The 17,154-nt window shown below is 39.4% G+C and overlaps 1 protein-coding gene across 1 annotated transcript in view; it reads left to right on the top strand.

Moving 5' to 3' along the window:
- The first annotated feature begins 3,820 nt into the window (after nucleotides 1-3,820).
- MTMR3 (myotubularin related protein 3) overlaps nucleotides 3,821-17,154 on the top strand; it is a 129,138-nt gene continuing 115,804 nt past the window's right edge. The window contains exon 1 of the mRNA XM_012644153.1: nucleotides 3,821-3,977. The gene's annotated coding sequence lies outside the window, so the exon portion shown is untranslated. The remainder of the gene's footprint in view (nucleotides 3,978-17,154) is intronic.

The following is a 17,154-nucleotide window of genomic DNA, read 5'->3' as shown; positions in this document are numbered from 1 at the left end:
GCTACTAGTACATATTATACCACTGCCTTAATTTGTGACAAAGCGCAGGTAATTTTACCACCACCATTGCTTTTGCACTATTAGCACAGATGTCGACACAGTAAAAAAGGCAAATAATTTCATGGTTTTTTTTTTCTTTCAGACAAGTTTTTGCTCTGTTGCCTGAGCTAGAGTGCTGTGGTGTCATCATAGCTCACTGGAACCTCAAACTCCTGAGCTCAAGTGATCCTCCTGCCTCAGCCTCCTGAGTAGCTGGGACTACAAGCACGCTCCACCATGCCTGGCTAATTTTTTATGTTTTTGTAAAGACAGAGTCTTGCTATGTTGCTCAGGCTAGTCTTGAACTCCTGGTCTCAAGTGATCCTCCCGCTTTGGCCTCCCAAAATGTTAGGATTATAGATGTGAGCCACTGTGCCTGGCAAAAAAGGCAAATCATTTCTTAGTATTATTATGAAAATAGTTTTGACCCCAATAGATTCCTGAAAGAGTCTCAGGGTCCCCCAGGGACCTGTGGCCCATGCTTTGAGAACTACTACTTTGTTCTGAATTTGAGTTGAAATGACCCACCCCAGCAATAGGGACACAGTGTGGTGTCTGGAAAATTCTGGGAGATTTTGAATCACAGAAACAGGATTCAATTCTAGTTTCTGTCTGACCTTGGGTAAATTGTTTTTCAAAGTCTGCAAGCCACAGTTAGCCCTGTCTGCTAGCTGCACTGGGATTTGAAGGAGATGCTGAAGCACTGTGAGAGTTTGGGGCTAATCCATGCAAAGCTCTCACTGATATAAATGATTTATTATATAAGTAAGCAGCAGGACCTCGTTTTGAGAAGTCTGCATTTGGGGGGCTGGGAGATTTTTGCCTTCCAGGGGCCCTGCATGACTTTGGGAATTCTCCACTCTCTATCAATCAGCTTTTCTGTCTGTCTTAGGCTACTTCAAAGGGTCCCTGAGCAGCTGGAAGAATATTTTCAGCTTTATAGATAGCAGGGGGAGTCAGGCTGAAAGGACAGCAGGAGAAAGAAAGGAAGGCTAGGCCGGTAGAAAGGTGGCCCCTCACATGAGAAATAGGGCAGTGAAAAGAAGCCGTCGTTGAGCCTGGGTTGGTTTCCCTTCTCTTTCCTCGACTCACTGGACAAAGTTAGGGCTTTGTCTTCAGCCAAAGCACATAAGCATCCTGTCCATTGGGCTTTTCATGGGATACACCATGTTTTCAAATCCATTACCTAAAAGAGCCATTATACACCTCTGTGAGGTAAGCAGGGTGGTGATTACGACCCTGCAGGGTGATGAGGAAATTGAGGCATCTAAAAGGGAAATGAGAAGCAAGTATATGGAAGCACCAAGATTCAGATTTAAGTCTTTAGACTCAGACCAGCTTGCTTTCCATTATGTCTCCTTAAGCCCTTTTCCTTGAGGCAAGTTTTCAAGACTATGCACCGGTTTTTCTCTTTCTAACTTAGAAATAAGTTACTAAAGTCTGCCTTAAAGGTAAGCAGGTGGGCAGCAGTGGAGATGAGGTGTAGTATGAAATTCACTAGCACAAACTTGGAGTCAAATCGGCAGGGTTCAAATGCAAGAGAGTAACAATACCTGCTCATAGGGTTGTTGTGAAGATTATATTAGATATACACAAAAAGTGCTCACATAATGCTGAGTACAATCAAAAGGTTCAATCCTGCCAGGTGCATTGGCCCATGCCTGTAGTCCCAGCTACTTGGGAGGCAGAGGCAGGAGGATCAATTAAGTCCAGTAGTTCTTGGCTATAGGCCTGTGAATAGCCACTGCACTCCAGCCTTGGCAACGTAGACTCCATCTCTGTACAAAACAACAAAAAAGCTTCCTTCAATCCATCCATTTCAGCTATTAGGAGAGCAAGGAGGGGCAAATAGTGTGATTTCTAGGGCACAGAGAAATTCCTTCCACATCCTAAACACTGGTTGAGGATTTAATTGAAGATCACTTCACCCAGATTAAAAGGCAAACACTGTGATATTACGTCTAAAAAGAAGTCAAAGTGATAGCCAACCCCTCATCTCTGTCCATATGGATTCCTGGGGAGCTGTGGGATTGGCTGAGTAGATACTGACTGCCTATTGGCTGAACTTTTTGCCCTGTGCTATCTCATTGGGAGCTGGCTAGTTTATGGATGGGGCTGTACTGGATTCAGGTACTAGCTTCAGTCCAATCAGAGGCCACTCGCCTGTGGAAGGCCATCCTTCGGTCTTTCCCTGATAAGAGGGCTAGGTAAGGGAATTTTTGCACAGAGGGGACTGGTGGCTGGTAGGAACCTTAGTTTATTAGACAACGGAAAAAACAAATTGGAAAACCTTTAAAATTTTTTTTTCACTTTTTTTGGTTTAAGTTATTCATCTATTCTATATATTTACTATTCTCCAATTTCATAAAGGCTACAATCATATAACAGAAAGGAAAAATCAGGACAGCAACATATAAAGGTGCCAAGTTGAGGTACAAGGCACAGACCTGCAAGGCGAACAAGAGGCCACTGTTGAGTTTCAAATTTAGCTCTGGGTTTTCTATAAGCGAAGGTGAAAAGAAAGACACGATCAGCGTCATAACAATAGTTATCAGAAAGGAGGAAGCCTACCAATTTCTCGGTGAGTAAAGCAAAGGTTTTCTTAATTTTGCACTCTAATTTCTTACTTGAGATTTTACTATGTTTCATGCAACTGTGCTATGCATTGGGCAGTATACCTAGTGGGTGAGAGCACAATTTTGTTCTTTTTGTCAGTGGGTTTGGGTTTGAATTTTGTTTTAATATGTACAGTTTATTCTAGTCTTCACTTTCTTCATCTGTAACATACATCTACCTATTAAAGTTGTGAAGATTCAATTAGATGAGTTGTCTAAATAAATGTTAGCTATTAGTCAGTTAATCAAGAAATTTGACTGCCTACTTTTAGTCTTGCACAGTTCCAGGTGCTGAGGAAATAGTGATGAACAAGACAAACAAAATCCTTATCTTCAAATAGCTTTACATTCTAGCGGGGTAGAAAGACAATAAACATTGAACAAATGAATAAATAATTTCAGAAAGTGCTGCGGAGAAAACTTTACAACAAATGCAGGGATAGATTTCATTTGACTGGTTCTCTCTGCCATTTTCCAGAAAAGTCAAGGGTATAATGTTAAAATGGAACACAGAGGAGGTGAATCTGTTAGGGCCTAAGGTAATGCAGTCCTGGTTTGTGGAATTCTTCTACAGGCTAGTGTGGGTAGGTTACAATTTTAGGGTTGTTTTTTGTTTGAAAACTCACTTCCTCCAGCTGAACTTTTGATTAGGAGCTGAGGTTGAATCAGTTTGAAATTGTATTCTGAGAATGATCTCTAGCATATTATATTTACATACCCTATATTAAATTAGTTTTATTCTGACCACAATTGCAAGTGAAAGATACCGCTATCATTCTGTTTTTCCTGGTAAATAAAGTGAGCCATGTCTTGCCCGGGGTTACAGAGCTTGAAAAAGATGCCTCCTAAAAATCTGTAGGACTACTTTTGGTTTTTTTCTTCTTGATTTTTTGTCACCGCTTTTCCTCCGCCCATCTCCCATCTAGTCCTCTTCTTCGGCCGTGGGGTACTCCGCGGGCCTCTCCCGCGCCTCGAGAATTCGCCTGGTCTGCAGCCCCGCCCACCTCCTGGGGCGTGACCAGCGGCCCAGGCCCCGCCCCTGCCTAACTCGCAGCGGCCCGCCCCCTTTCACCGACCCGCCGGCTGAGCGCCCGAGCGTGCGCGCGCGTCCCCGCTCGCGGCCCGGCTCGGCGTCGGGAGCGCGCTCTGTGTGGCTGCTGCCGCCATGTTGTTGTGGTTGTGAGAAGGCGGCAGCGGCGGCGAAGCAGCCGGACAACACGGTCCAGTGGCCCAGGCACTGCCCCCCGCCGGCCCTGGCTGGGAGCCTCGTGGGGTGGCGGAGGAGGCCGTGCCGTGACGGGCCTCGCCATGTCCTGCCGCTCGGTAAGAAGCCCACCCCCGCCCCGTCTCCTCGGAGTGTGAGGAGGGGCTGGAGGAGGGGCCGGCCTCAACCCCGGCGCGGCGGCTGTCACCCTCTGAGGCGGCGGCGGCCCGCGGGGGGTTGGGGACTGCATGCAGGGCCCGGGTAGGGGTGTCCCGGGTGGCCGCGCCGCCGCCAGAGGGAGGCGCAGGGAGTGGGAGCACAGACGCTGGGCTCGGCCCGGACCCTGGGCGCGGGGGAGGCGGGGTCCCGGGCGCCGGCGGCCTTCCCCGACCTGGCGGGGACAGGCGGCGGGGCTAAGGGTGTGGGGCACCACGCCAGGAGCCTCGGGGGAAATGTCTATGGACCCCCGGGAGGTGGGTGTGCGTCCTTTGCCCCCGATCGGGTCTGTGGGGGGCTATGGTGGCAAGAGGCCGGAGGTCGGGGGCCATGGGAGTCCTGGGGCGAGTGGTGCGGGCCCGGGCCTTGTGGGAAGGAGGAGTGGCCGCCTGACTGTGCAGCAGGGCATCCTTCTGACCTGGTATTACTCGGGTGGGAAGGATGGTTTGGGGGCGGTTGAGGGAGCTCTGGGAACACTGGTCACTGGTCAAACAGCTCCGCAAAAGATTACACTGTTATTTCTCGGATAGAAATTTTGCTTGATGTATTGCATCTCTGGACGCATGATTTGATATTGTTGGTTGTACTTTGGGCTAGAAAACTTATCTCAAAATTATGCAGTAGATTTTATGGCCACTTTAATAGGCACTCCTCTGGAGTCTGATAATCTCACTTGTGTGAGTTTGCGCATGGGCTACTATTAGGTATTTATTGATTTTCAGATGTCTTCTCCAGACCCAGGCCTGGATTCTTACTGTTTTAGTATCTTGACATCCACTTTGTTAGCTGATAATATGTTTTTTCCCAACCATCGCACACACACAAAAAACGGTACACATACTCTTCTAGTTGAGGATCAGCTTAGTTTCTCATAATGTGAGCTATAATGCCGTCAGAGGCCTGGGTTGAATTACAGGAGATGTAAAGTGTTTGTGCTTTGTCCATGGAGAGGTGACACAGACCTTCGCCTTTCAGATTCAGGGCTGTCTCAGTAGGGCAAAAGACATTGATGGCATGAAGAACGTCTTCCCTTCTAGGGCCTATGACTTGGTGGGTAGAAGAGTTTACAGAATGATACCGTTTTGAGTAAACCCAGTATGGTATGTGATATTAAACTAAATTTGGAGAGTTCTAGAATTTAAATTGGCTGTCTGTGAAGGCCTCTGATTACCTCCCTTACCTTTCAGGTGACCCAGAGCAGTGCAAGTGACCAGTGCTGCAGTCCCACTTGTAGTTAATGGCAAGACATAGGAGAATCTTAGATTTTCAGCTCAGGCCAGCTTCTTCAGTCAGTGGTTACCTAGTTAAAGTTATTTGTGCACGAGTCATTAGGAACACACTTGGTAAAATTAGATGCTGCTTAACCGGAGATATACGGCATCCAGAGATATATTGAGGAATCCAGAGGCAAGAAGCATAGAAGGAGAGGCTGCTTCTGGCTCCCAGAGGGATCCACTAAAAATGCTTCCCAACATCCCAATATCGTGGTTGCTCCTAAACTATATGACTCAGGTTTCTAGTGAAGTGGAGGGTAGGATGGGTGTGTTAAGTCATTTGAGATCAGGGTTGTGAACCAGGAAGATTTACTGTGGATTGTGAAAAGTTCTTGAAATTTGCCTCAGGCCAGAAGGAGTGGTAAAGTCAGTTTAAAAATCTGCTGTAGTTCTGATTAACAAGTGGTAAGTAGAATGCTGAGTTACCAGAGGAAGTATTCATGTTTCATGTATGGTGAGTGTTGTTCTAAATTTGGAAGAAAGTATTGTTATAGTTATGTAAGGTAGTGAAAGAGTTTGGTAAATATCCTGTCCAATCATAAAGTAGTATTTTTAGAGAGGCGCACCCAGCTGTCCACTACAAGAGCCAGAGGCCATGTCCGTGTGTTCCGTGATGTCCCCAGTACAGTTCTCAGCATATTATATGCTGTCATATTTTTTGAGTAAATGGATAGTATCGATTTAGGAAAAAAAACAGTTAATGGTAGTTGATATCAGCGTTAGTTATTAAAAACTCCTTGTTATTTTGCATTGGATTAAAGAGCCGGTTTTCATTGCTCGTTTGGAACTTTTGAGATTCTTTTAAGAGATTCCGTCTTCTAAAGACTGTCAGTGAACACTATCTTGTTCCCTAGTTTTTGAGTCTTAATGCAATTAAGGTTTTTAGATGTTAGTGACTTTCTTTAAGAGCACATTTTATTAAATGCAGAGATAGTGTAGAGTAATGGGAAGTTGTGAATTGGCAGATAGATTCTGATTCTATCTGTGTCGTTAATTGCTGTTGGGAATGTCACTTAACTTCTCTGGGCTTCAGTTTCCTCATCTATATATTAAAGGCCTATAGTCTTTGACTTCAAGTAGCTTCTCCAGCTTGATTCTGCAAATCTTTGATAATTTCTAATTATGTTATTTGATATTCCTCTGATATAGGTAGATGAATCTTTTTTGTTTAAAAGAAACAACATTCTGTCTTGTGTTCTGCTTTCAGCTTATGGATTTTAGACGGTGTTCAGAAATGCTCTGGAAATTGAATGTACGTTGCAAGTATTATGCAGAAACGACCTGCTTATGCTGTTGTAATTTACTTAGTGTTGAAATAAAATTGAGTTTCACATAGGGAACTTCATAATTTAGTGTGAAGCCACAAGACTAAGGATGGTTTGGGGGAAGTTTGTGAAATTTAGTGGCTAGTTGTTTATTGCAGACCACCCACTTCCGTAATTTTCTGTGGCGAATTTATACATGTAATTTCATAATCAGTGAAACATTGATTTAAGACAGAGTACAAGATCAAATCCATATTGGATTGAACTAGGACTCCCAGAAATTTTAGAGGCTACCAAAGTTATTAATGTTAACATGTCTTTTTTTTTTTTGAGACAGAGTCTCACTCTGTCACTCCACCTAGAGTCCAGTGGCATCATCATAGCTCACTGCAACCTCAAACTCCTGGGCTCCAGTGATCCTCCTGCCTCAGCCTCCCTAGTAGCTGGGACTACAGGCATGCGCCACCATGCCCGGCTAATTTTTTCTATGTATTTTTAGTTGTCCAATTAATTTCTTTCTATTTTTAGTAGAGACAGGGTCTCGCTCTTGCTCAAGCTGGTTTCGAACTCCTGAGCTCAAACAATCCGCCCACCTTGGCCTCCCAGAGTGCTAGGATTACAGGTGTGAGTCACCGCGCCCGGCCTAATTTTTCTTTTTTTTGGTAGAGATGGGGTCTTGCTCTTGCTCAGGTTAGTCTCAAACTCCTGACCTTAAGCAGTCCTCCTACCTTGGCCTCCCAAAGTGCTAGGATTACAGGTGTGAGCCACTGTGCCTGGCCCCATTGTTATTTATTTATTTTAATATTTTTTGAGACAGGGTCCTCCCGCTTCATCTCCCAAGTAGCTGGGACTACAGGTGCGTGCCACTGCACCCAGCTAATTTTTCTATTTTTGTTAGAGACAGTGTCTTACTATGTTGCTCAGGCTGATCTGAATTCCTGGCCTCAAGCGATCCTCCAGCCTTGGCCTCCCAAAGTGCTAGGATTACAGACAGGCATGAGCCACTGTGCCCAGCCTCCGCCTAGCTATTTTTAATCTTAATTTTATGATGCCCACTGGTGTCATGCTTTCATCTTCACTTTCGTATCTAGAAACTTAATATGCCTTTTAAGTTCATATTTGTATCATATATTAAAAATGACAATTGTAGCAAGAGAGTGGATAGACTGGTAAGTCTTGGGTTCAAGACTGGATTGTGTTCTTCATTAGCCCTCTTGTTTCTGGCAAAGCCACATAACCCCTCTGAGCTCCAGTTCTCTCATTAGCGAAAGGAAGAAGAGCAGCCTCTCTACTTAACTCACTAGACTGTCAGGGAGGATCAAATGGAATGGTGTATATGAAAAGCAATGTAAAAATGTAAGGAGATGGTATTAGAATCCTGTTGTATTAGAATCCTATTTTTTCTTGAAGAGTTGGCTTGTGGAGCAGTGGTAACCTGAGACATGTTGTCAAGTGCAGAATTTACTGTCAGTGATACGGCAGTCTGCTTCAGTACTCTGCCTGGAGAAACGTTTAGCACTTGCATCCTATCTGCCAGTAGCAGTAGTCACAGTGCTTCAGGGATTTCAGAGGGACCTGGGATGTCGCACATTTAAGTCCAAGGTATATACTTTGGAATAGACTTGCTAAACTTCACCTATTTTCTTATGTTGGAGCCATGGTGGAAGGTGGTAGGAGAGGAGGTTAGCACATTCTGTGTAAAGTTTTAGGGCTGTGTTTTCTAAATAGCAGGTGGCACTGTCATAAAGTAATGAAATCAGTGTGGTTATTTAAAAAAGCATTAAAAAGAGAATATATCAATACATTGCATAAGGTAAAAGGAAGTATTGATTTGGGAAACTTTTGTTTCTTTTTAAAAATATGTTTATGTGTACTTGGTTGTGATTTAAAATGCATTTTTTCTTATGGGTTGTGGTAAAACTTTGAAAGCCATTGTTTAAGGACGTGGTACCTAGGCAATGCAGGTAGAATGTCTGTAAGATAGTAAGTCATAAATGAAAAAACAGAAGAAAACTGTGAAGTTGGATTAGCTTAAAGCTATTCTGCTAATAGTGAAATACCTCCTAGCTTTGTTATAAATTGTTGATTTAATGAACAGGGCACATAAACTTATGCTAATATTCTTAAGTACTCTTTTTCCTTAAGATGGAATACTTGGTAACCACAGAGGTATTATCTTGATGCTGACTACTACAGAGGATCATCTTGCATATGCCCAGGCTTGGATCTATTATGTGCCCATTTGAGTCTTCACACAATGTTCAACATGATTCTATTATGAGAGAGGGTAGGAAGCTTTTCTGATTTCATTTATCTAGAGTTTAAATCTAATTACTTTAGTAGCTAATGCTTTTGTAATTTAGTTGCAGAAGAGAAATAGAAATTCATTTGGTTCTGTGAATTATTCACAGAGTGATAATCTGGCAAAATGTAAGGAAATTGTAAGTATATTGATAAATTCTGACGTAATTGGAAAGAATTGGTATAAAGACAAGAAGGTTAGCTTGAAATAGGGTTGTTATTTCTTCCATGCGTATCATTTTTTTATAAGGTAAACCAAATATATAATTGTTAAGTATTTAGACTGATTCCACAAACCGCATGGGAAAGCAGAGTGTTTATAAAGAGTTTTGGAAGTGATACAGGACAATAATAATAATGAGTTAAAAAAGAGTTTTTACTTAATCTCATTTTTATTTTCAAAGTGAAATTATTTCTGATTATAAAAGCTACAGAACATAGTATTGAAAAGCCAAAAAAACCCCAAACCAAAAAACACTGGAAACAACCTAGGAGAATAAAAAAAAAATAGAGATGATTTATAATCACACTTGGATATAATGTTTGGTGTTTTTTTCCTTATGCATTATATATATGAATATATTTATTATATGTGAATATATTTATTTTATATATCCTAAATATATAACATAAAAATATTTAAATATATAACATTGTGTTATATAAATATCAATATTATATATCTATATATCAATATCAATGTATTGATAATATAATATTGATATTATATAGCAATATCAATATATTGAAATTATAATATAAATATATATTATATATATATTTTTTAAAGGGATGAGAGTCTTGCTCTGTTGCCCAGGCTGGTCTTGAACTCCTGGGCTCAAGCTATCCTGCTGCCTCGGCCTTCTGAGTAGCTGGGCAAGCCACTATACCCAGCATTTAAATACATTATCTATTGAAATACTTAAAGAGCAACTTTCCATGTGAAATTGATTTATCTGTTAATGGGTTTTTAGGGTTCTGTAATATGGATGCATCATCATTTATAGCAATTCCCTGTTAATGGACATGACAAATTTTTCTCTTAAAACAGTGCTGTGATGGACTCATTTGGACATTTTTATACAATTGTGCTGTTATTTCCTTAGGAGAAATTCTTAAGAGTGGGCATGATAGGTCAAAGGATATGTGTTAAATTTGGATATACTCTAGGTGCTTTGTAGATAGAATGTCTGTTTTAAACTCCCATAAATAGCGTATTAGTGTCAAATTCCATAAATTCTTGCTTCTGATTTACTATCTTTAGCTTCTTGGGAATTTAAAATAGTTAGAAATAGTTTTTCTTTTGTTCTTCTTTCAGCATTGGAACTTAACCTCTACAACTTAACTCTATGGAGGGGCTGGTAAAAATGAAAGTTCAATGACAAGGGAATGCTTTAGACTAGAGGTCTTCAAACTTTTTGGTTACTCACCCCATCAGTAAAAAATTTTGAACATTAGGCTAGGTGCAGTGGCATGGTCCTGTAGTCCCAGCTACTCAGGAGGCTGAGGGAGGAGGATGCTTGAGGCCAGTAGTTCGAGGCTTTAGTGCGCAGCGATCATGTCTGTGAATAGCTGCTGCACTCCAGCCTGGGCAACATAACTGGGCTCCATCTAGTAAAAAAAAATTGAGCATTAATCCTCAATCTTTAGGTATTTAATTTACAAGTACTCTACATATAGTAACTGCTTATTGGTATTTTATGAAATATAAACCAAAAAGTTATTAACATGGGTGAAAAGTAAACATAAAGTTCAGAAATTTTCTCCTTTATCCCGGTGAAACATCTGGGATACTCTTTGAGGTATATTATAGTCTGCTTTGGATGCCACACTGCTTTAGAGTCTTAAGATTTAATATTGGGCATTTATGGAATATTGTTTTTGGGCATTTCACTAGTTTTGCAAATGGTCCAGTTTTATTGGATTATGGTCGTGTTTTAAATGTCTGGTGCTCTTGGGAGTCATATGTGCAATACCGGCAAATGTAAACTTAAAGCATCAATTTGATATTTTTTGTCATTGTTGAGGTGGCAGAATTTGAAAAGGACAAATCATAGGATAGGAAACAATCTAAATAGTCTACTTCTCTTAGATATGAAGAATTGATATTGTATAGAGTATATTTAAAAAAATTCATGCTTTATGGAAAGCAGTTTTGTTATAATATATATTCCTGTTTTTTAAGAGCTTAAGTCTTAGGGACTGAGTGAAGGGATGAATAATTGATACTTGCTTTCCTTTGCTTGCAAAGTACCACAATTAACCTGTCACTCTTAACTCCATTTGGAAGAGCCTGAGCCTGTAACATTTTAGGAATGTTTCATTGGGCTGAAACTTTCCATGATAATTCTTAGATTAAAAGATAACTTTTTTCTTTAGTTTGAATATATTACTTTTTACTTGTGGCTGCCCACCCCCCTTAAGTTATGAAATCAGGAAACAGTGCTTTGCTTTTCTTTCTCTCTTTTTTTTTGAGATAGGGTCTCACTTTGTCCCCAGGCTTGGAGTGCAGTGGCGCAATCAGAGCTCACTGCAGCATGGAACTCCTGAGCTCAAGTGTTACTGCTGCTTCAGCCTCCTGAATAGCTGGGACTATAGGCATGTGCCAACCGTGCCAAGCTAATTTTTAAATTTTTTGTAAAGATGGGGTTTTGCTGTGTTGCCCAGGCTGGTCTTGAACTCCTGGTCTCAAGTGATTCTCCCTCCTCAGTGGCATGAGGCACCACGCTGGGCTTAACCTTACTGGCAGCTTTTTGTATTAGAAGAAATGAGTCTGTCTGCCCTTGTCATGGGGAACTTAATTTCAATTATTTCATATGGGTCATTGTCACAGGAAGATAATACTAAAATCTTAGAGATCATGAAAAGAGATTATAATAAGCAATTTGAGTGATTATTTTTTGCCAGTAAAAGAAATGAGAGAATTTATATTGAAGATGATTGCTATATACAGTGTTTTGGACAAAAGGCCAGGTATCCCCTTTTATCTTAGGTAACGCAGTTTATAAGGAACTTTCAGGTATATCTTAGATCATCACAAGGATTTGAGACTATCATTTAATTAGGGCTCTTGTGACTTGCTTGAGGCCACATGCCTAGTGTTTGACATCATATTTAAAGAGACAGACTGAAAGTGCTGCGGAAGTAGGGACGGGTGGCTTTTCTCTCCCTCGCTCCCTAGCACCTAATACACTGGCTTGTACAGAGTAAAGCTATCAATATTTATAGACTAACTGTTTAAACTATTAAATATTTATTTACACATGTATATAAGTTATAGTTTTGTAAAACTAACACTTAAATTTTCTGTGGATTGTTCCTTCAGTCTGATGTGCACACAAAGTATTTTTGTGGGAGAGGTCATTAATTTTAGATCAACCTTTCAGACATCCCTTTACTTTCTCTTAAGATATTTTCCAGGTAACAAAAAAGTCTTGAGGTAATTCCTTTTACTGTGTGTATCACTCTTACTGGCAAGACTATGTATGTGTATATATGTATTATTTATGTGGTAGGCTGCTATTTAAAAAGGAAACATACTCATTAGTTGGTCTTTGCATATATAATGGCTCTCAAAACATGGTCTCTATGGTTTGCTGGGGGTAAATGAAAAGGAACAAGTAAGATTCCCCTAATCTGTGTCATTCTCTTTTTTAAAAATTTTTTTTATTTTTTATTTTTTGAGACAGAGTGTTACTCTGTCGCCCAGGCTAGAGTGCCATGGCATCAGCCTAACTCATAGCAACCTCAGACTCCTGCCTGAGCCTCCTGAGTAGCTGGGACTACAGGTGCGCTCTACCACACCTGGCTAATTTTTTCTGTTTTTAGTGGAGACGGGATCTTGCTCTTACTCAGGCTGGTCTCAACTCCTGTCCTCAAGTGATCTTCCCACCTTGGCCTCCCAGAGTGCTAGGATTACAGGTGTGAGCCACCTTGCCTGGCCCACCTGTGTTATTCTACTTCCCTGTACATATGGTTTTGACTGACTTAGAAAACACTGATGAAAATTAATCTTCCAAAGAACTAGTGTGCTATTTCTCTCTTGTTCTGCAGTACTTAAAATCCTGTTTGGTGAATGAACTAATAACACTTTTATACAGGAGAGACCCTGGAAGGACATGAATGGAAATATTAGTAGTGATTAATTTCGGTGTAGTGGGATAATGAGACTTTTCTGCTACCTATTCTTTTATAGTTTCTTAGTTTTCTGTAATGAGCATGCATTATTTTTATAATTTGGAAAAACTTCTATTTTAAGTCTTTAAAAAAAACTTTTTATTTTGAAATAATTTTAGATTCACAAGAAGTTGCAACAAAATGTACAGGGGGGGTCCTGTGACCCTTCACCTGATTTTATGATGTTACATCTTACACAACTGGGAAACTGACGTTGGTACAATCCACAGAGCTTATTCAGATTTCACCAGTTTTACATATGCTCTGTTTGTGAGTCTGTATCATTCTATACAATTTTATCATTTGTGTAGATTTGTATAATCATCATCATGATTGAGATGCAGAACTGTTCCATCACCACAGAGATCTCCCTCATGTTACCTCTTGGTATTTGCACCCACCCACTATGCACCCCCCTTATCACTAACAACTGGCAAGCAAGAACCTATTCTCCATCTATATGATTTTGTTATTTAAAGAATGTTATATAAAGGAATTCATACTGTATGTAACCCTTTGAGATTGGCTTTTTCATTCAACACAGTTTTCTTGAGATTCTTGCAAGTTGTCGCTTCTGTCAATAATTTGTTCCTTTTTATTGCTGAGTAGTATTCCATGGAGTGACTATACCACAGTTTGTTTAACCATTTGCCTGTTGAAGAATATCTGAGTTGTTTCAGTCACAGTCACCAGTGAGAAAGTAGGTGGTTAACTGGCTTCAGTTCCTAAGCGGAGTGGCTGCTGTAGGAAATGGTATGGGAGGAGTGGAGCAGGCAAGCTGATTTGAACTTTCTCATTGTAAACTCCACTGTGACTGAAGATAGTCTGGGCTTTAATCATAATTAAACACAAGAGGACTTCCAAGTAGTTTTTCTCTTGTTAATGAGTTGATTGAGAATTATGAATGATACCTTTAAAAAAATTAGTTTCTATGAACTTTGTAAACACAGGACTCCCTTTGGTACTACCATGGCCAAAAGAAAACAAACCAACCAACCAAAGTCACGGGACTCCCAATTCTCTTGCTACTTACCATGTGGTCTTGAGCAAGTTCTGTAGCATATGTGTGACTTTTAAATATCAAGTGGGGTTATAGCAACTCATTTGTGATACAGATTTTGTACATGTGGTATGAATTGGAAGATACTTAGGAAAATTAGTTTTATTATGATAGTGTAGGCTTATTGGAGTTTTGGGAATAAGGTACGGCTGGGAGTTGAGCCACTATAAGTTTACATACTCATCTGGTGATGTTTTAGGAAGATCTGTATAATATATCCTTCAGGGTTTAAGTAATTAGAGCTTGTCAACTTTTGATGTTTACTGTACATTTGTAGTGCTTGAAAACTTCTGTGAATGAGGAACATTCAAAAAGGTTAGATTTCTGCATTAAGACATTTGTAATTATCTGCCCTTGCATTATTCTTTTAAAGAATAAGATTAACATTGCAGAGCAGTTGAAGTAATAAAGGCAGGTACTAGTATAAATTTGGGGGGTTTTTTTAGTTAGAAATTTTAGAGTAAAGAGAAACAGTCTTGTTGGAAAAAAAAAAAGTCACATAGAGAAATCTACAAAGCCTATTTTCCTCTGTCCCCAAATTCCACAACCCTGGCTTATTTTTTTAAAAGTAAAATTTAAATATTTCAAAATTTAGAAAAATATAGAGAATGATTTAACAAACATCATGTATCTAATTTAATAGATGCTTATTTAATATATTTCATAGATGTTGACATCTTTTCAGATTTGCCTCAAAAGGTATATTTATATTTGTTTTTAAAAAGTGAAATATTGATACAGTTGGAGTCCTTCTTGCCTTCCTCCTAGAGCCTGTTTCCTTGTGCAGAGATTGATATGTATCTTTCCTAGCCCATGCTCTTATATTCTTCCTACAAATACCTGTTATATATTTAACATGTAGTATTGTGTTTCAAATACATATGGTACATATGAAAAACTTGAGATTTATTTATGTTGATGCATGTATGTTTACTTCATTTATTTTAATAGCTGTGTAGTATTCAGTTGTATGAATAGAACACAGTTTTAATCCCCTATTGATAGTTGTTTTCTTTCTTTCTTTTTTTTTTTTACATTTATCCTGAGAGCCTCTTGCGTCCTTGTCAAGGGGAGTGCTCACCTTCTTTCCTTTCATACAACACAGGTTTTCAATGAATGTATAAATGTGAAAATTTTCCTTAAGTAGGAGCAAAGTATATATATATATAGTTCTATAATTAGCTTTTTTCTCCCAGTAATAATAGTATATTACAGGTATTTTACCCTATCACAAAATACAGATTTATCTAATTTTTAAGGACTGTATTTTTTTTTAAAAAAACTTTTTACCTCTACAGTTATTTACCTTGTCTCTTACTGATGGATCTAGGGTTTTTTGGGTATCTTTTTTTTATCAGAAAAAGTGCTGTCCATGAGGGACATTATTGCATTTGTTCTTTTGAATAATCATGAGATTATTTTTACAGAAATAATTCTGCAGAATAAATTCCTGGGGAATAGAATTGCATGCAATAAATATTGATGCTTTTGTACTAAAGCTAAGCCAGTATATTTATTTGTAACTTTCTTATTCCTGATCTGCTGCTCACTTAGGTCTGTTCAAAATGGATACTACATAAGGGGTGCTGAGATGGATAGCTTCATAATATAAAGCAACTAATATATTAAAATTGTACAGGAGGGACTAGGAGGAGTTCCAGGTTTATATAGGTAAGGCACACAAAATTGTGTTTGGGGAATAGTTTTAGTTTTGCTAGCACAAAATAGAAGGTAGAGTAGTTAAAGGTAAGTTTGTAAAGTGTGTCTGCTCCAGATCGTTGGAATCAAATCATTAAAGTGTTGGAATTTTCTTTTTACTGTCTCCACTGAGCCCTTTTCGGCTTTTGACATGAAAGACAGTGTTGGGGAAGAGGGATCTGGTGGCAGTGTGCAGAAGTGGGAGCAGGCAAAGATTGTAAAGCAGTGAACAACTTGTACTTAGAATTAGGTAATAAGGACCTCAATTAAGGTGGTGGGAAAAAATTAAGGTGGTGACTAAATGGTAATTCAGGTGGCCGGATTAAGGTGGAACATTGTTAGTTGACACCTTAAAAAGGAAATATACAAATATTTGTGACTAATTAAATGGTTGGTTAGGAGCAGCGATTCAAAGTTGATGCATTTTGGGTCTAGGAGAATAATGATAGTACAGAAATGTGGGAATTTGGAGGAGGAATTGATTTTGAAAAAGGACCAAAATGAAGCCCTTCATACATTTAACATTGAGGCCAGGGGATGTCCAGATTAAAATATCCTGCAGGAGCTTGGAGATAGAGAATTTGAAGTAAGAAGAAAGGTAGGCCTATTCAGGATTAGATTTTGAACCTAGAAGAGCAGATTGAGGACCACATTTAGGAGGGTGGGAGAAGATAGAATTAAAAAAAGGCTTAAAATCAGCTAATGAGGTATATAGGAGGCCAAGGAGAAGAGAGGCTTTCTAAATGAGTGATAATTAACTGAGATTGAGTGAGATCAAGGAAGATGAGAGCTAAGGAAATAATTGGATTTGGTGATTCACGTTAGTCATTGGTCATAATTTTCTTAGATTAGTTTTAGCAGAATAGGCTGTAAGGAGCTAAGGAGTGAGTGGGAGATGAAACAACATAATATGAAACCAATGTTCTATTGTTTGATATCTGTGCTGTCTAGTACATATTGAGAACTTGAAATTTGGCTAGTGCAACCAAGGAACTAAATTTAAAAATTTCATTTAATTTTAATTAATTTAAGTTTAAATAGGCTCTTGTTGCTAATGGCTACCATATAGCCATTGGACAATGGTGATGATAGATACTTTAAAAATGAAACAGTGATACAGGTTAGCAGTAGGAGATCACAGGATATAATAGAAGCATTTAGTTCTTTAAAAATTTTGTTGCAGTGCTATCAAAATGCTATTGGAATTATGTGTTCTAGTTTTTCAGATATTCACATTTTTACTTTTTTTGATGTTTAGTGTTGGCTATAATTGACTGACAACTCTTCTATATTATAAGGGCAAAAT

This window comes from Propithecus coquereli, unplaced genomic scaffold (genome assembly GCF_000956105.1).
Source record: "Propithecus coquereli isolate 6110/MARCELLA unplaced genomic scaffold, Pcoq_1.0 Scaffold206, whole genome shotgun sequence".
Lineage (NCBI taxonomy): Eukaryota > Metazoa > Chordata > Mammalia > Primates > Indriidae > Propithecus > Propithecus coquereli.
This window is presented reverse-complemented; position numbering and strand designations above follow the sequence as displayed.